Source organism: Tursiops truncatus, chromosome 11 (assembly GCF_011762595.2).
Source record: "Tursiops truncatus isolate mTurTru1 chromosome 11, mTurTru1.mat.Y, whole genome shotgun sequence".
Classification (NCBI taxonomy): Eukaryota; Metazoa; Chordata; class Mammalia; order Artiodactyla; family Delphinidae; genus Tursiops; species Tursiops truncatus.
The window spans coordinates 46310871-46329752 of NC_047044.1; the positions used below are offsets into that span (position 1 = coordinate 46310871).

At 40.2% G+C, this 18882-nt stretch overlaps 1 protein-coding gene across 2 annotated transcripts in view; it reads right to left on the reverse strand.

The window, feature by feature from the left end:
- The window catches only part of KCNMB4 (potassium calcium-activated channel subfamily M regulatory beta subunit 4), a 65854-nt gene that overhangs the window by 11295 nt on the left and 35677 nt on the right, over positions 1-18882 (reverse strand). The gene's annotated exons all lie outside the window — the stretch shown is intronic.

Sequence of the window (18882 nt, forward strand, 5' to 3'; positions counted from 1 at the left end):
TTCATTGTTTATCAGAAATTAAAGTTTAACTGGGTTTCTTGTATTTTAGTTTGCTAAATTTAGCAACCCTAATTTCTAAGACATGAAATGTAGAAACTATTAAGAAAATATGGATGATCCAATTATAGAAATGTATACATTTTTGTATAGCCCAAAAAACTCCACAAAGACCCATAGGCAAAAATAAAAACAAATAGCTAATATTCATATGAAAAGATACTCCATTCTTTTCTTTTTTTTTTTTTTTTTTTTTTTTTTTTTGCGGTACGTGGGCCTCTCACTGTTGTGGCCTCTCCCGTTGCGGAGCACAGGCTCCGGACGCGCAGGCTCAGTGGCCGTGGCTCACAGGCCTAGCCGCTCCGCGGCATGTGGGATCTTGCTCCGGACGCGCAGGCTCAGTGGCCGTGGCTCACAGGCCTAGCCGCTCCGCGGCATGTGGGATCTTCCCGGACTGGGGCACGAACCCGTGTCCCCTGCATCGGCAGGCAGACTCTCAACCACTGCGCCACCAGGGAAGCCCCATTCTTTTCTTTAATAAAAGAAGAGCAAGGTAGTGTCAGTAGTCAAGATGGTGGAGTAGGAAGAACCTGAACTCACCTCCTCCCAAAAGAACACCAAAATTACAACTATTTACAGAGCAACAATCTATGAGAACAACTTAAAGACTAGCATAAAACTTTTTCCATAACTAAAGATATAAAGAAGGAACCATGGGACTTCCCTGGTGGCACAGTGGTTAAGAATTCGCCTGCCAATGCAAGAGACACGGGTTCAATTCCTAGTCCGGGAAGACCCCACATGCCACAGAGCAACTAAGCCCATGGGCCACAACTACTGAGCTTGCGCTCTAGAGCCCGCGAGCCACAACTTACTGAGCCCGTGTGCCACAACTGCTGAAGCCCGCATGCCTAGAGCCTGTGCTCCACAACAAAAGAAGCCACCGCAATGAGAAGCCTGCTCACTGCAACGAAGAGTAGCTCATGCTTGCTGCAACTAGAGAAAGCCCACGTGCAGCAATGAAGACCCAAAGCAGCCAATAAATAAATAAAATTAAAAAGAAAAAAAAGAAGGAACCACAAGATGGGTAGGAGGGATGGAGATGATGTATAGTCAAAATCCTTACCCTCAAGTAGATGACCCACAAACAGGAAGATAATCACAGTTGCAGAGGTTCTTCCCAAAGAGTGAGAGGTCTGAGCACCACATTGAGCTCCCCAGCTTGGGGGTCCTGCACTGAGAAGACAAGCCTCCAGAATGTCTCGCATTGAAGACCAGCGGGACTTGAGTACAGGAGAGTTGGTGCAACACAGGAAACATAGACTCTGTGCTTAAAGGGTGCACATGAAATATCATTTGCTCTGAGTGCCAACAAAGATGCAGTAATTTGAATGCAGCCTGGGAAAACCCATTTGTTGGTCATGGAGAGCCTCCTGGAGAGGAAGGAGGTAACTGGGACTCCCCCTGGGGACACAGACACTGGCAGGAGCCATTTTGGGGGGTTTGTTCTACCATGAGGACATTGGTGCTGGCAAGTGCCATTCTGGAGTCCTCTCTCTAGCCTATTAGTGCTAGGGGAGTACGTGCCCACCAGCAGGCCAGCACAAGCCCTGGGTCCTCCTGGGCAGGCTAACAGCCATCTTACAAAGGCAGGGTCTGGCAGCCAATTGTGCTGGGGCTAGGCCCACCTACCAGTACATCCACAGTAGTTGGCCTGTCACAACAGAAGGGTGCATGCAGCCCACATAGAGGGCACCCATAGAGTAAACAGCTCCAGTGACAAGAGGGGAGTGTGCTATTGGACCTCATAGGATGTCTCTTACATAATACCATTTTTCCAAGATCAGGAAACAACTAACCTACCTAATGCATAGACATAGACACAGAGAATTAGGTAAAATGAGGCAACAGAGGAATATGTTCCAAATGCAGGAACAAGACATAACCTCAGAAAAAAAAAAAACTTTAAAAAGGGGCAAAAGCAAGCTACCAAATAAGGAGTTAAAGGTAATGATCATGAGATCAATAAACTCAAGAGAAGAATGGATGAACACAGCGAGAGTTTTAACAAAGGGTTAGAAAACATAAAGAACCAAACAAAGCTGAAGAATACAATAGCTGAAAGAAAACATACACTAGAAGGAATCAGCAGTAGATGATGCAGAGGAACAGATCAGTGACCTGGAAGACAGAGTAGTAAAAATCACCCAAGCTGAACAGAAAAAAGAAAAAAGGATTTTAAAAAATGAGGCTAGTTTAAGGGACTTCTGAGACAACATCAAGCATACTAACATTTGCATTATAGGGGTCCCAGAAGGAGAAGAGAGAGAGAGAAAGGGGCAGAGCACTTATTTGAAGAAATAATAGCTGAAAACGTCCTTAACCTATCAAAGGAAACAGATATCCAAGTCCAGGAAGCACAGAGAGTCCTGAACAAGATGAATCCAAAGAAGTCCACACTGAGAGACACTGTAATTAAAATGGCAAAAAGGCAACTCTCCCACACCATATACAAAAATGAACTTAAAATGTATGAAAGACTTAAATGTAAGACCCGAAACCTTAAAACTCCTAGAAGAAAACATAGGCAGTACGCTCTTTGACATCGACCTTAGCAGTACTTTGTTTGGATACTCAGGCAAGGGAAACGAAAGCAAAACTAACCAAATGGGACTACGTCAAACTAAAAAGCTTTTGCACAACAAAACAAAAGACAGCTTACTGAATGGGAGAAGATATTTGTTAATAGTACATCTGACAAGGGGTTAATATCCAAAATATACAAAGAACTCATATAACTCAACATCAAAAGAACAAACAGCCTGATTTAAAAATGGGCAGAGGACTTGAATAGACATTTTTCCAAAGATGACACACAGATGGCCAACAGGCACATGAAAAGATGCTCAATATCACTAATCATCAGGGAAATGCAAACCAAAACCACAACGAGATACGGCCTGGTAAACCCAAGTAAGTATTTCCCTGAGTTCTGTGAGCCACTCCAGCAAATCAAACCTGAGGAGGGGGTCATGAGAACCTCCCATCTGTAGCCAAGTCAGACAGAAATTGTGGGTAACCTGGGGACCTACTGCTTGTAGTTGGGATCTGAAGTGGGGTGGGAGCAATCTTATGAGACAAAACCCTTAACCTGTGGACTTGAGCCCTATCTCCAGGTATATAGTGTCAGAATTGAGTTAAATTGTAGGACACCTAGATGGTATCGTGGAGAACTGCTTGGTGTGGGGAAAAACCCACACACACTTGGTTACCAGAAGAGAAGTGTTTTGTTTGAGGAATAAAGGAGACACACAAGAAGGAGATTGAACTGAGATTTTCCATTAAAGCCTCAAACCAAGTACATATTCACGTTTCCAAACTTGGAGAATTGAATTTGCCAATCCATAGAACGGAACAACACAGAACTGTAATCTTTAGAAATGTGTGGCAATTTTAAAGCTTAGAATTGAAGAAAGGCTCATAGACATTCATTGTAAAAGATAATTACACTTAATACTATCTACAAATTACTACCAGTATGTTTCCTATTGCTGCTCTAACAAATTTAACAGCATAAAACAATGCAAATTTATTCTCTTATTGTTGTGCAGGTTAGAAGTCTGAACTCTGATACACTGTGCTAAAATGAAGGTGTTAGCAGGGTTGTTCCTATTAGAGGCTGTAGGGGAGAATCTGTTTCCTTGCCTTTTCCAGCTTCTAGAGGTTCTCTGCATTCCTTGGTTCCTGGCCCCTTCTCTGAATCATTCCAATCTCTTGCTTCCATTGTCATATCTTATGCTACTCCTCAGATCTACTATCTCCCTCTTTAGACCCATACATTGAGGGCCTACCCAGATAATCCAGGATAAGCCTTTCATCTCAAGATCCTTAAACACATCTGCAAAGTCCTTTTTGCCATACAAGGTAACATAAGGTAACAAGGTAAGGTACTAAAAATACATGGGGATTAGAATGTGGACATCTTTGGGAACCATTATTTAGACAACCACACTGCCACGTGCCGCTATCCTATAATCAGTTCCTTACTAACGCAAGTTTTCTATCCCTTTCCCCAGTCAGTCATTCAGAATTAAATCATCAACAAAAGCAACTAAAAAAACCCCCAAAAAACTAGAAAATAAACTCTTTTCTAATGTCCTAACTTGAGTTATAAAAAATATTTACTTTTTCATTCTTTTTTCAATTTTTGCTCTTTTATGACAAAGGCATTTACATACAAACACACCTGCCTGAAGGTAATACAAAACAGTTCTCTTCCCTTCATCCACACCACTTTCCTACATTGTGCTTTCTCCTACTTAGAGTTCCACCACATCCCCCGATACCCACTGCTCCTAACCACATCATTAACAGAACTCCGAAAATTTTAAAACAATCCTCCATTCTAATCCTCCCTAAGGAACTGTCTCCTTATTTTCTATAAAATTTCTTTTGTCTTCGTAATACATCTTTGCTATTTCCTTTTCAACTTTACTCCTTATCAAATGTGTCCAAAGATTCTTGATTGTTCTTTACTCCATCTTTCACGAAACGATATGGCACTAGTAATTCTCCATATTAATTTTAACCACAAGCTTACACCACATCATGAATTTGACCTTCCTGAACTGTTTTCCCCTTTATCTTTCCTTCAAAAATCTTTTTAAAACTCTAAATTTAAAAACTGAGGTAGAATTTCTACACAGGGAAATTCAGAGGTAGTAAGTGTATAGTTTGATAGTGTCATTTTAATACTGTTGATTTCTGATCCTTTTACCTCTAGTTTATAAAAAAAATAAGTTTTATAATTTCTATCCAACCCCTTCTACTATTCACAAATGTGCATGCTTCCATACCATTCTTTCTCTCATATTTAATGATTTAATCTCATATTAAATCAGATCTTAACCAGAAATGTGGACATTTAAGGGTGGGCCATTATGTTCCCAAAGGAAGTCTCTCAGAGCCCGTCTTCCACCTCAGCAATGCTAACTCCTGGAGAAACAGCCTCAGAAATTAGAAATGTTGGTTTATGATGCTAATGCTCAAAATGCCCTTTGGCTTTTCAGTTCCTTAGAGGAACTAATTCTTAAACATCAAAAGATGCTTGCTGTGATCTAGCATGTCTGAGAATTCAGTGATGCAAACGGAACTTCCTAACAAGCCAGGGGCTGGGAGGGACGGAAAACAACAGTACTGATTAACCAGGACATCCCAATATTCCCCTTGCTGATTAAGATAAGATAATGGGGTCCCTGAGTCACTTTGTGAAGCCAATACCAAAGCAGAAGGAGAAGCTCTCTTTACAGAAAAGGCTGCAAACCCTGAAAAAAATAATCACTGAGAGAAGTTATTAAGTGCCTTTTTCTCAAAATTTCCACAAACAGGGTAGAGGTTCCCCTTTGAAATTAAATAAGATGGTAGCCACAGGCTTACAGTTGAGCTGGTGTCTTCCAAGTTGTCTAATATTGTGATTCTGAGATCCCATGATTCAAACCTACTCCATTGTTTCAGGTGAAGGAAGACCTGGGATGCACCCAGCATAGTAACTGCACACATAGAAAAGGACTCTTTTGAAAGATCACTTTAATAGCCACATTTTGTATCATTTCCCTAAGCTGAATCATGTTCTCATCCCTCCCTCCAGGCAAAGAGGACATGGAAAAGTAGCAGGAGATATAATCACAGATCACACACTTGCAACGTGGGTGTGAGAAACCGTTTCCAGGGAGAAGATGACAAACATACTGATGCACCCGAAATATGCATATGAGCAGGGATTCCATTGGGCATTTGTAAGGCTGGCAAGAGCTTCAGAATTTGGTTCTCAAGGAAATGAGGCGGGTAAGGAATCCCCCCAAATGTCAATGTATCTTCTTACCATCTGAACAATGCTAGGCATATTGTATACGGTTGGAATGTGGCATTTAAAGGGAAGTGAAGAAACATTTCCCCCATGATTTTTTACATAAAATCAAGATGACAGGAGTTCCTTAACTAGCAAAATTGAAGGAGGGGCAGAGCAATGAGGGCTTACCCACCCACCCATGGTTCGAATGCAAATGCCCCCCCACAAAGAACAGTGATCTCAGTGGGTCTGCCCAACTCAACAAAGCCTGGATTTGTTGAGCATGACACTGTGCTAAGCTCAAAATTAGAGCTCAGTAAATGTCAGTGGAATAAGAAAGGAATGAAAATCCAGCAAACACAGAGTTTCAGTTAAGCAGATCTGGGGGGGCAGGGGAGGTGGGAGTGGGGGCAGGATCCTAGACTTCATGGGCGTTCTTTGAAGGGCCACATGTATTTGTTTGGGATCGTAAATACCATAGATGCAGTTGCATAAACAGTCATGTGTATTTGCTTGTGTTTTCACCGACTGTGCCAACTATTTTCAGATAATTTCCAAGAGAAAGCAATCGTGTTTACTATGCTTTTTGTCATTACAACATTTCTTTTCTTCCCTTCCTGCTTGGTTATTTAAAAATCGATCTCTAGCCTGTCCAACCAACCCATGTGCGTGTAACTACTGCCACTGATGGTTCCTGTTCCTTCGACTCACCTGCCCCAGCCCTGCTTGGGTGCTTTACCTCCCCGAGAAGCCTTCCAACACTGCTGTTCCTATGCATGGCACTGTTTCGGACCTGGCATGCTAGGAAATGCTGCCAGCACCTGGTAAAGCCAATACCAAAGTGCCCAAGCAGGTGAGAGACATTCTAGTCTTTCCAGACCTCTGAAAAAGATCCTTAGCTCGTTCCACAACTTAATCTCAGGAAATCACTATTAATGTCTGATTAGGTGAAGTTCAATTCCCTGTGATTAGATCCTCAATGAAGAAAAATCAGCCAGTCACCACAATTTCTTCTCCTATCTATACCTCTCCCATCAGCATGGCTCCATTATTTTGGCAGCTCTGAAGAGAGGATCTGAAAATGTATCCTGGGTGGGGAAAAAGTGAATTGCATAGCTTTTTGATTATTATGAAAGCTCGAAGGAAACAGGGCTACTTCTAACATAATTTTGTCATTCTAGACATTTCCCAATTGTTAAAAACGCATCTCATTAAAATGTATTACTCACCAAGCAGTTATTTTTTTTAATTAAATAATTAGCAGAGTATACATATTTTGCTGCTGCATGTAGGAAGATAGAAACAGGGTAGCATTTCTATCAAGGCTAGCAATGAACCCTTCAACCTAACCCCTAAATTATACAGTGAAGAGTACATGAATAATAGCTTTACGTTCTGTTTTGTTATAGTCTGTAATGTAGTTATTTCTCTTGGTAAAAGTACACTGAGCGAATATTGAAGTACTTCAGCCCGGTAAAATTAGCTAAATTAATTGTCAAGCTCTTTCCCTAACTGATAAATTGCTTATATGTATATGTTTGGAGAACAAAAGTTTTATAGAGAAATGTGCATAACAATGAAAGTGATGACTTATGGTACAATAATAGAATTTTTTAAACTTGAGTAATTAAAAAGACCTCATCAGTCAATCATAAAGCTTCTCTTGGCTGTGCCAGTAACTTAACTTTACCCTGGTAGCATGTGATATTCAAAATTCAAGAAAATACACATACATAGCCACCAGACTGTTGGACTAAACATGATGAAGAGTTTGAAAATCACTAAAAAAATTTTGGCACAAGTATTCCTAGGGAAATCTGTTTTCCTCTGATGCGAGACTAATATTGATGTCCCAGAGAGGGGCCACTCCTTTAACCAGAGTCCCACAGTGATAAAGGCACAGGGCAAAGCTGCACATGACCCAAGACAGACAGGTACGGTAAGCAGGAAATAAACTCTCATTGTTATGAGCTACTGAGATTTTCAGGTTGTTATCCCAGCACAATGTGGCCGAAGCTGACTGAATCACACAGATATAGGGTGGGGAATCCTACCGTTTCACCAAGTGAAACGGTCACAACCAGTCCTCTCTTAATCTAAAGCTCAAAAACAGTTTGCAGGTGCACATCTGAGTATTTTAAAAGACTTTCTTGGTACTCAGTTCCCTTCCATTCAGCCATTCAACAACACTTGCAGCACCTACAGTGTGGCAGGCACCAGGGCGGTGCTGGTGTGTTGGTTCTCACGAGCCAGCTGGGTAAGCTTGCAGGCAGAACACTGTCTGCTCCTATCTGTATTCCCATCACCCGGCACAATGCCAGGCACTTGCCCCAGGTGCTCTGTAAATGTTTGTTGTTTGTTTACTGTTGAGATACATTTCAAAATGCATTTGTACAAATGAAGAGGCAATACAAGAGAAGTACTTCTGTGTGCCTGGGGAAATAAAAAGGAAATATCTTTTGAGCAAACATGAAAGAACAGGATTATAGAGTCCAAGTTTCTTGGGAAAAGACATAGCACATACAAATGCACAAGTCCCTTCATCTGTCATTTCAGATTATTTTGCCACCAATGGTACAATTACAGAATGTTATAGCTGCAATCTCATTGATCAGATTTCATAGAGTCCCTGATGTTATCCGATTCCAGTACGGCCTGGAATCCTGGCTGATGTCAGCAGCAGTACAAGCAGAGTGCTTGAGAGCCTGGGCTATGGAGGCAGAATGCACAGGTTTGAATCCTGCTTATGCTACTTGTCAGCTGTGTGATCTGTGCAACTTGTTTAACCTCTCTGTGCTTCATTCCCTCATGTATAAAATGAGAATTATGACAATAATGCCTTGCAAGGATATTGTGCAGATTCAATGAGATTCAATGTATAAAGCACTGTTTCTGGAACAGAGTAAGCATGGTATGAAGGCATTGGTTATTATTGGATAAGGCCAGAGGAAGATTACCAGGGAAACAGTCAAGTCTCTGCCTATGAATCAGTCCTTTCCAGGATTTTTATCAATAATTTAGATAAGGAGATTAAAGTCATTTTGACTTGCAATTAGGATAACATTATACAACGGAAAAAATAACAAATATGATGCGTGCCAGAATCAAGATTCAAAGTAATCATGAGAATGGAACAATCATTAAAAAAGTAACAGTATGTATTTATATAGGGATAAATTTTAAATTCTTTCATTTAAATCCAGAACATCATTCTCACAGTGAAATGTTAGAAATGGGGAGAGGGGCAGACTTCAAGAGTACCATGTATAGGGACTTCCCTGGTGGTCCAGTGGCTAAGACTCCACGCTCCTAATGCAGGGGGCCCGGGTTCGACCCTTGATCTCAGAACTAGATCCCACATGCATGCTGCAACGAGGAGTTCACATGCCAGAACTAAGAGTCCACGTGCCGCAACTAAGAAGTCCACATGCTGTAACGAAGATCCCACGTGCTGCAACTAAGACCTGGTGCAGCCAAAATAAGTAAGTAAATTTAAAAAAAAGAAGAAGAAGAGCATCACAAGCAGTGAGAACAAGTCTATTCCCAGCTGCAATGGCAGCAGTGGACTGGAGGACACCTTTGGTTTGAGGGTCAAGGACTTGGGTTCGGATACTTACTCTGCTCCTCCCTGGTCATGTGACCTTAAAGGCTGTTTGTTCTTCTGTAAAATTCAGATAATATGGTCTACCTTCCTATTGAGACCATAGGGCTAACCAAGATGAAGCTTTTCTATTTTTATTGTGGTTAAAAAATATATATATATATATGTACACACACACACACACACAATAAAATTTGCCATTTTAAGTATACAATTTAGTGGCGTTAATTAAATTGACAATGTTGTGCAACCAGCACCATTATGTTTCCAAAACTTTTCCATCACCCCAAATGGAAGCTATGTAACCATTAAGCAATGACTCCCCTTTCCCTCTTCCCCCAGTCCCTGATAACCTCTAATCTACCTCCATCTCTATGAATGTGCCTATTCTAGGTATTTCCTCAGATGAATTACTGACAACCAAAAATGTTTGGAAATGGAGTAGGATGCTTCAGGAGAAATGACATCCATTGTCACCAAAGTTGTTAAAGTAGAGGATGGAAGATACTTTCAAAAACCGTGGCAGGAGGGCTTCCCTGGTGGCGCAGTGGTTGAGAGTCCGCCTGCCGATGAAGGAGACACGGGTTCGTGCCCCGGTCTGGGAAGATCCTGCATGCCGCGGAGCGCCTGGGCCTGTGAGCCATGGCCGCTGAGCCTGCGTGTCCGGAGCCTGTGCCCCGCAACGGGAGAGGCCACAACAGTGAGAGGCCCGCGTACCGCAAAAAAAAAAAAAAAGTGGCAGGGGATTTCCCTGGTGGTGCAGTGGTTAAGAATCCGCCTGCCGGGCTTGCCTGGTGGCGCAGTGGTTGAGAGTCCGCCTACCGATGTAGGGGACACGGGTTCGTGCCCCGGTCCGGCCCGCATACCGCAAAAAAAAAAAAAAAAAAAAAAAAAAAAAAAAGAATCCGCCTGCCAATGCAGGGGACACGGGTTCGAGCCCTGCTGGGAAGATCTCACATGCCGCGGAGCAACTAAGCCCGTGCACCACAACTACTGAGGCTGCGCTCTAGAGCCCACAAGCCACAACTACTGAGCCCACGTGCCTAGAGACCGTGCTCCACAACAAGAGAAGCCACCGCAATGAGAAGCCCGCACACTGCAATGAAGAGTAGCCCCCGCTCGCCGCAACTAGAGAAAGCCCACGAGCAGCAACGAAGACTCAACGCAGCCAAAAATAAATAAATAAAATAAATAAATTTATTAAAAAAAAAAAGTGGCAGGGATTCACTTCAGGTTGGAATAAATGACTAGAAGATGTCTCCCAGATTTGATACCCTCTACATGTGTTAGAGGCTAATTCTGGCCCCATTTTATCCAAGATGAAACTGAGGCAAGAGCTCTTCAGTAAGTAGACCAAGGTCATACACCAAGTCAGGAAGAGAGCTATGGATAGAACTCAAGTCTCCTGACGCACAGCCCTGTCCTGCATTCCACCATCTGACGGTGCTGCACTCTGTGACCTACTTGTCCTACAGCTCCTGTAGTTTTCCTCCAAATACCCTCGCAGCTTTGTTTAATAGCTACATAAACTATCCTAAGTGAAAAGTGATTTAATAACATCAAATTCTTAACTTTACTGCCACAATGATGAAAGCTGTTAGAAGGTGAATTTGCAAGCATAAAAACACTTTGAATAACCATCAGAAAACAGACTCTCAAATTTACATCCTAAGTAATGTACAGCCATTTTGGTGTCAGACTTTGAAAGAACACTGAAGTGAATTCCACACATATTCTATAGCATACTGGAGAGGGCACAGCCATCGCTGTTTTTTTTTTTTTTTTTTTTTTTTTAAAGTACAGGTTTTGAGACCAGCGAGAGCTTTCAATTCTGATGTAATCTCTCTTAATATGGAACCAGACACAAATGTATACAGAAAAGACTCAATTTTGGTAAGATTCCAGATTCACTGTTTTCTTTTTTAAGACTCAAGATATATCATTGGACTTAATGCCTAAAAAGAAAACCAATATATTCCTTTAAAAATCAACTATAGAACCAGTCTCTTATTTAATGAAAGATTATAAGAAATATTTTTCAGAGTAAACAGAAAACAAAAGTAATAAGCTCTATTAAAACTTAAATTTTTATCAAATAACAAGTCTAGTATTTAGTAATTCATTCAAAGGTCAATAAAATTTCCCTATGGAATTTATTCAAAATATAACTTCCCATATTTATATGCACATTTTCCTCCATTTGTATCCTAAGAGGTCTGCAAGTAAAGATGAGGTTTTTTTCTTTAGTAATTTGTCTTATAAAAAAATAAAAGGAAAGCTTAGGGCTTCCCTGGTGGCGCAGTGGTTGAGAGTCCGCCTGCTGATGCAGGGGACACGGGTTCGTGCCCCGGTCCGGGAAGATCCCACATGCCGCGGAGCGGCTGGGCCCGTGAGCCATGGCCACTGAGCCTGCGCGTCCGGAGCCTGTGCTCCGCAACGGGAGAGGCCACAACAGTGAGAGGCCCGCGTACCGCCAAAAAGAAAAAAAAAAAAAAAAAGTAAAGCTTAGAAGTCAATGGAACAATTAAATTCAACCTATAAGTATATTAAAAGATATCTGGTTTTAGAGCTTCATAAGTCGAAAACAAATGCAAAGACATAGCCAAAATCAATTACAATTGACCATTTTTCACTGTATTGGTTACAAATATATTCAGAGACATGTATATAAACATGTAAGTACAATCTCACTTACATGCTTAATCTCACTTCTGTACAATCTCATGTCCATTCCCTCCTTCCCTTCTCCACTAATTCTGCCTTTGCCCAAGCTCTTTTCATCCCTTGTTTAGACTGATGTGATACTTTTCAATCTGTTTAACCTTCCTCAATTTTTGGCTTATATCCAGTCTGTCTTCCATGCAGCCACAAGACTGGTCTCCCTCAAGTACAAATGTGACTTGCTACTCCAGTGCACACTGAATAAAGTCTAAAACCTTAGCATGCCATAAGAGCACAGTATTATCTCATTCAACCTCTGCCGGTTCATCTATCACTTTTCCCCTAAATGCACTCTCCAAGAATACGTAGCTCCTTACATTTCTTTCAGTTGCCTATAACATTCCAAATATTAATGCCTTATTTTCCCTGAAATCCCCTTCCTTAGCCTTCATTTATCTGGGAAATTCCTACTCATTAAAACAAAACAAAACAAAGCAACAACAACAGCTCAAACTTTTCTCTATCAAGGCTTTTCTCTCTCCACTCCTTATCTCCATTCAAGTAGGTCCAGGCACTATACTGTGTGTGTGTGTGTGTGTGTGTGTGTGTGTGTGTGTGTGTGTGTGTGTGTGTAATTATGGCACTTACTAAGTTACATTCCAATTGTTTATTTACATGTTGGTCTTTCATAGTAGTCAGTGAGTTCCTTGAAGACAGAAACCAAGTCTTATTATCTTTGATCTTTGATCACTGTTGTTTGGTATAAGACAGGTGATTAATAAATGCTTGTTGAATAAATGAAAGAGTAAATGACTGAAATGGTGGTAATTTTATGGATGAAATCTAGGACACTGAAAAGGATAACACATGACAGAAGACTGATAATATATTTGTGGTAGGAAGCTTCTGCAGCCCCTAAAACAGTATTATTTATTTCAAGGAGAGGAGCTAGGTATTCACATAAGTGAATTTTCCAAATAACTGAAGTTTAACCTTTCAAGTTGAATAAAAACTAATACAAATATTAAAATATAATTGGCAACATCTTTCTAAAAATGCATTACACATTTCCTTGCCTTTTAAGGAGAGTACATTGAACCAAATTTAACTTTTTTGATGACTCAGTGTCATCATTATGAAACTCAGTTACTGTTGAGGTAGGAGGACTGTCTGCTCCTCCACTAAATGGCTCCAGACTGTTAACCATTTGGTTCTTTGCTAATCTTCTTTCTCTCTCAACATTAGGATTTGATCTAGTGTCTTAAGCTGTTGTAATTGTACAAGCCTTCAGAATCAGGGAATCACAAAATCGTAAAACTTGAGAACTTAGAGGACCCTTAGAGATCATTTAATCTATCAATCTATCAAATTTTGTAGATATGAAAACTAAGCCCTAAGTAAGTGAGAGTTCCTTTTCTGATTGATTGCTTTTAACCTTCTATTTTAATGGCTTTCAAACTGTGTTCTAAAGAGCATTCTACTCAGCTTTAGCTGGGGCCATTATGTTCATCTTTCTCTAAAATGCTAAGGGCAAATTTAAGTTGAAAATATATACTATAGGACCCACATACTCTGAAGGAACTTAAAAATTAGGATATAACTGTTCAGTGTCAGAAGTACAATGTATTTATTTTATTTCACAATAGAATCCATTCTTTTTTGTTATTTTTGTGTGTTCCACTGCTTTGCTCATCAATCAAATCTCTATTATTTATTCAGCCTCCAATCAGTGAATAACAGGGCTATTCATTGATTAGTTTTTCTACCCCAGTTGTTAGAAATTTACAGAGCAAGGAAAGAAAAGCACATACATTTACTAAGTACTCATTCTTATGCAGATATGATCCTTTCCAAAACAAAACAAACAAACAAACAAAACCCTTAAGACAGATAACATTATCCTCATCGTATAGATGAGGAAACCAAGAGCAAGAAGTTCCACAATTTCCCCTAGGTCACATAGTTAGTAAGTGGTAGATGTAAACACAGGTGCCTACTGCCACATAGTTGCTGCATTAAGGAATTCATAATCTATAAAAGGAGAAAGATACATATTCAACCAACTCTATAACAGTGTGAAAAAAGCAACCCTAGCCCTGTAGGAGCTCAGAAGAGGAAGTGACTGATTATACCTGAAAAGGTGAGAGGTTACACAGTGGCCTTTGAGGCAAATCTTATTAACAGTAATAAAAATAGGCAGACATCTGAGTGGAGGAGGTGCTGCTGTCACCCCCGTCCCCGCCTCCACCCTGGAGCCTGGAGCCCAGAGCCCACCACTCTGCGTGGAGCCCACCCGTGTCTCTGGTGCGCGTCCCTGTCCCTCCCTCCTCAGCCACCAGGGATGCGGTGGGTTGAGCGAGACACTCTGTTGGCATCAGGCAAGCAGGATCACAACAACTCATTTTTTCCAGTGAAATAATCCATTTATCAAGGGGAAATTGAATCGGAAAGACATCTTGCCAGCTATGTGGTTTGGAATAGATTAAGGGAAACATGGAAGGGATCTCCATTGACATCAGAAGCTGTGATATCAGGACGTCTTGCTCATCTTCAGGTAAGAGTTCAACCTACAGATGTTTTACAAGTCTTACTATTAAAATTACTCCTAGACAGACCTTCAAGATGACAGAGGAGTAATATGTGGAGATCACCTTCCTCCCCACAAATACATCAGAAATACATCTACATGTGCAACAACTCCTACAGAACACCTACTGAATGCTGGCAGAAGACCTCAGACTTCCCAAAAGGCAAGAAATTCCCCACGTACCTGGCCATGTGGCTGACAGGGTCTTGCTGCTCTGGCCTGATGTCAGGCATGAGTCTCCGAGGTGGGAGAGCCAAGTTCAGGACACTGGTCCACCAGAGACCTCCCAGCCCCACATAATATCAATCAGTAAGAGCTCTCCCAGAGAGCTCCATCTCAACGCTAAGACCCAGATCCACTCAACAACCAGCAAGCACTAGTGCTGGACACCCAGTGCCAAAAAACTAGCAAGACAGAAACACAACCCCACCCATTAGCAGAGAGGCTGCCAAAAATCATAATAAGTTCACAAACACCCCAAAACACACCACCGGACATGGTCCTGCCCAACAGAAAGACAAAAGCCAGCCTCATCCACCAGAACACAGTCCCCTCCACCACGAAGCCTACACAACCCACTGAACCAACCGTACCCACTGAGGGCAGACACCAAAGACAACGGGAACTACGAACGTGCAGCCTGAGAAAAGGAGACCCCAAACACAGTAAGTTAAGCAAAATGAAAAGACAGAAAAATACATAGCAGATGAAGGAGCAAGGTAAAAACTCACCAGGCCAAACAAATGAAGAGGAAATAGGCAGTCTACCTGAAAAAGAATTCAGAGTAATGATAGTAAAGATGATCCAAAATCTTGGGAATAGAATGGAGAAAATACAAGAAATGTTTAACAAGGACCTAGAAGAACTAAAGAGCAAACATACAATGATGAACAACACAACAGATGAAATTAAAAATTCTCTAGAAGGAATCAATAGCAGAATAACTGAGGCAGAAGAACAGATAAGTGACCTGGAAGATAAAACTGTGGAAATAACTACCACAGAGCAGAATAAAGAAAAAAGAATGAAAGGAATTGAGGACAGTCACAGAGGCCTCTGGGACAACATTAAATGCACCAACATTCGAATTATAGGGGTCCCAGAAGAAGAAGAGAAAAAGAAAGGGACTGAGAAAATATCTGAAGAGATTATAGTGGAAAACTTCCCTAACATGGGAAAGTCCAGGAAGCACAGACAGTCCCATACAGGATAAATCCAAGGAGAAACGCATCAAGACACATATTACTCAAACTATCAAAAATTAAATACAAAGAAAAAATATTGAAAGCAGCAAAGGAAAAGCAACAAATAACAAACAAGGTAATCCCCATAAGGTTAACAGCTGATCTTTCAGCAGAAACTCTGCAAGCCAGAAGGGAGTGGCAGGACATATTTAAAGTGATGAAAGGGAAAAACCTACAACCAAGATTACTCTACCCAGCAAGGATCTCATTCAGATCTGACGGAGAAATTAAAACATTTACAGACAAGCAAAAGCTAAGAGAATTCAGCACAAGCAAACCAGCTTTACAACAAATGCTAAAGGAACTTCTCTAGGCAGGAAACACAAGAGAAGGAAAAGACCTACAATAACAAACCCAAAACAATTAAGAAAATGGTAATAGGAACATACAAATCGATAATTACCTTAAATGTAAATGGATTAAATGCTCCAACCAAAAGACATAGACTGGCTGAATGGACACAAAAACAAGACCTGTATATATGCTGTCTACAAGAGACCCACTTCAGACCTAGGGACACATACAGACTGAAAGTGAGGGGATGGAAAAGATATTCCATGCAAATGGAAATCAAAAGAAAGCTGGAGTAGCAATTCTCATATCAGACAAAATAGACTTTAAAATAAAGACTATTACAAGAAACAAAGAAGGACACTACATAATGATCAAGGGAGCAATCCAAGAAGAAGATATAACAATTGTAAATACTTATGCACCCAACATACGAGCACCTCAATACATAAGGCAAATGCTAACAGCCATAAAAGGGGAAATCGACAGTAACACAATCATAGTAGGGGACTTTAACACCCCACTTTCATCAATGGATAGATCAACCAAAATGAAAGTAAATAAGGAAACACAAGCTTTAAATGACACATTAAACAAGATGGATTTAATTGATATTTATAGGACATTCCATCCAAAAACAACAGAATACCCTTTCTTCTCAAGTGCTCATGAAACATTCTCCAGGATAGATCATATCTTGGGTCACAAATCAAGCCTTGGTAAATTTAAGAAAATTGAAATCATATCAAGTATCTTTTCCGACCACAACGCTATGAGACTAGATATCAATTACAGGAAAAAAAAAACTGTAAAAAATACAAATACATGTAGGCTAAACAATATGCTACTAAATAACCAAGAGGTCAGTGAAGAAATCAAAGAGGAAATGAAAAAATACCTGGAAACAAATGACAATGAAAACGCAAGGACCCAAAACCTATGGGATGCAGCAAAAGCAGTTCTAAGAGGGAAGTTTATAGCAATACAATCCTACCTCAAGAAACAAGAAACATCTCAAATAAACAACCTAACCTTACACCTAAAGCAATTAGAGAAAGAAGAACAAAAAAACCTCAAAGTTAGCAGAAGGAAAGAAATCATAAAGATCAGAAATAAATGAAAAAGAAATGAAGGAAATGACAGCAAACATCAATAAAACTAAAAGCTGGTTCTTTGAGAAGATAAACAAAATTGATAAACCATTAGCCAGACTCATCAAGAAAAAAAGGGAGAAGACTCAAATCAATAGAACTAGAAATGAAAAAGGAGAAGTAACAACTGACACAGCAGAAATACAAAGGGTCATGAGCGATTACTACTAGCAACTATATGCCAATAAAATGGACAACCTGGAAGAAATGGACAAATTCTTAGAAATGCACAACCTTCTGAGACTGAACCAGGAAGAAACAGAAAATATAAACAGACCAATCACAAGCACTGAAATTTAAACTGTGATTAAAAATCTTCCAACAAACAAAAGCCCAGGGCCAGATGGCTTCACAGGAGAATTCTATCAAACAGTTAGAGAGGAGCTAACACCTATCCTTCTCAAACTCTTCCAAAATATAGCAGAGGGAGGAACACTCCCAAACTCATTCTATGAGGCTTCCATTGCCCTGATAACAAAACCAGAAAAGATGTCACAAAGAAAGAAAACTATAGGCCAATATCACTGATGAACATAGATGCAAAAATCCTAAACAAAATACTAGCAAACAGAATCCAACAGCACATTAAAAGGATCATACACCATGATCAAGTGGGGTTTATCCCAGGAATGCAAGGAGTTTTCAATATACGCAAATTAATCAATGTGAAACACCACATTAACAAATTGAAGGATAAAAACCATATGATCATCTCAATAGATGCAGAAAAAGCTTTTGACAAAATTCAACACCCATTTATGATAAAATCTCTCCAGAAAGTAGGCATAGAGGGAATTTACCTCAACATAATAAAGGCCATATACAACAAACCCACAGCCAACATCGTTCTCAATGGTGAAAAACTGAAACCATTTCCACTAAGATCAGGAACAAGACAAAGTTCACCACATTCACCCCTATTATTCAACATAGTTTTGGAAGTTTTAGCAACAGCAATCAGAGAAGAAAAAGAAATACAAATTGGAAAAGAAGAAGTAAAACTGTCACTGTTTGCAGATGACATGATACTATACATAGAGAATCCTAAAGATGCTACCAGAAAACTACTAGAGCTAATCAATGAATTTGGTAAAGTAGCAGGTACAAAATTAATGCACAGAAATCATGCATATACACTAATGATGAAAAATCTGAAAGAGAAATGAAGGAAACACTCCCATTTACCACTGAAACAAAAAGAATAAAATACCTAGGAATAAACCTACCTAAGGAGACAAAAGACCTGCATGCAGAAAACTATAAGACACTGATGAAAGAAATTAAAGATGATACAAACAGATGGAGAGATATACCATGTTCTTGGAATGGAATAATAAACATTGTGAAAATGACTCTACTACCCAAAGCAATCTACAGATTCAGTGCAATCCCTATCAAACTACCAATGGCATTTTTCACAGAACTAGAACAAAAAATTTCACAATTTGTATGGAAACACAAAAGATCCCGAATAGCCAAAGCAATCTTGAGAAAGAAAAACG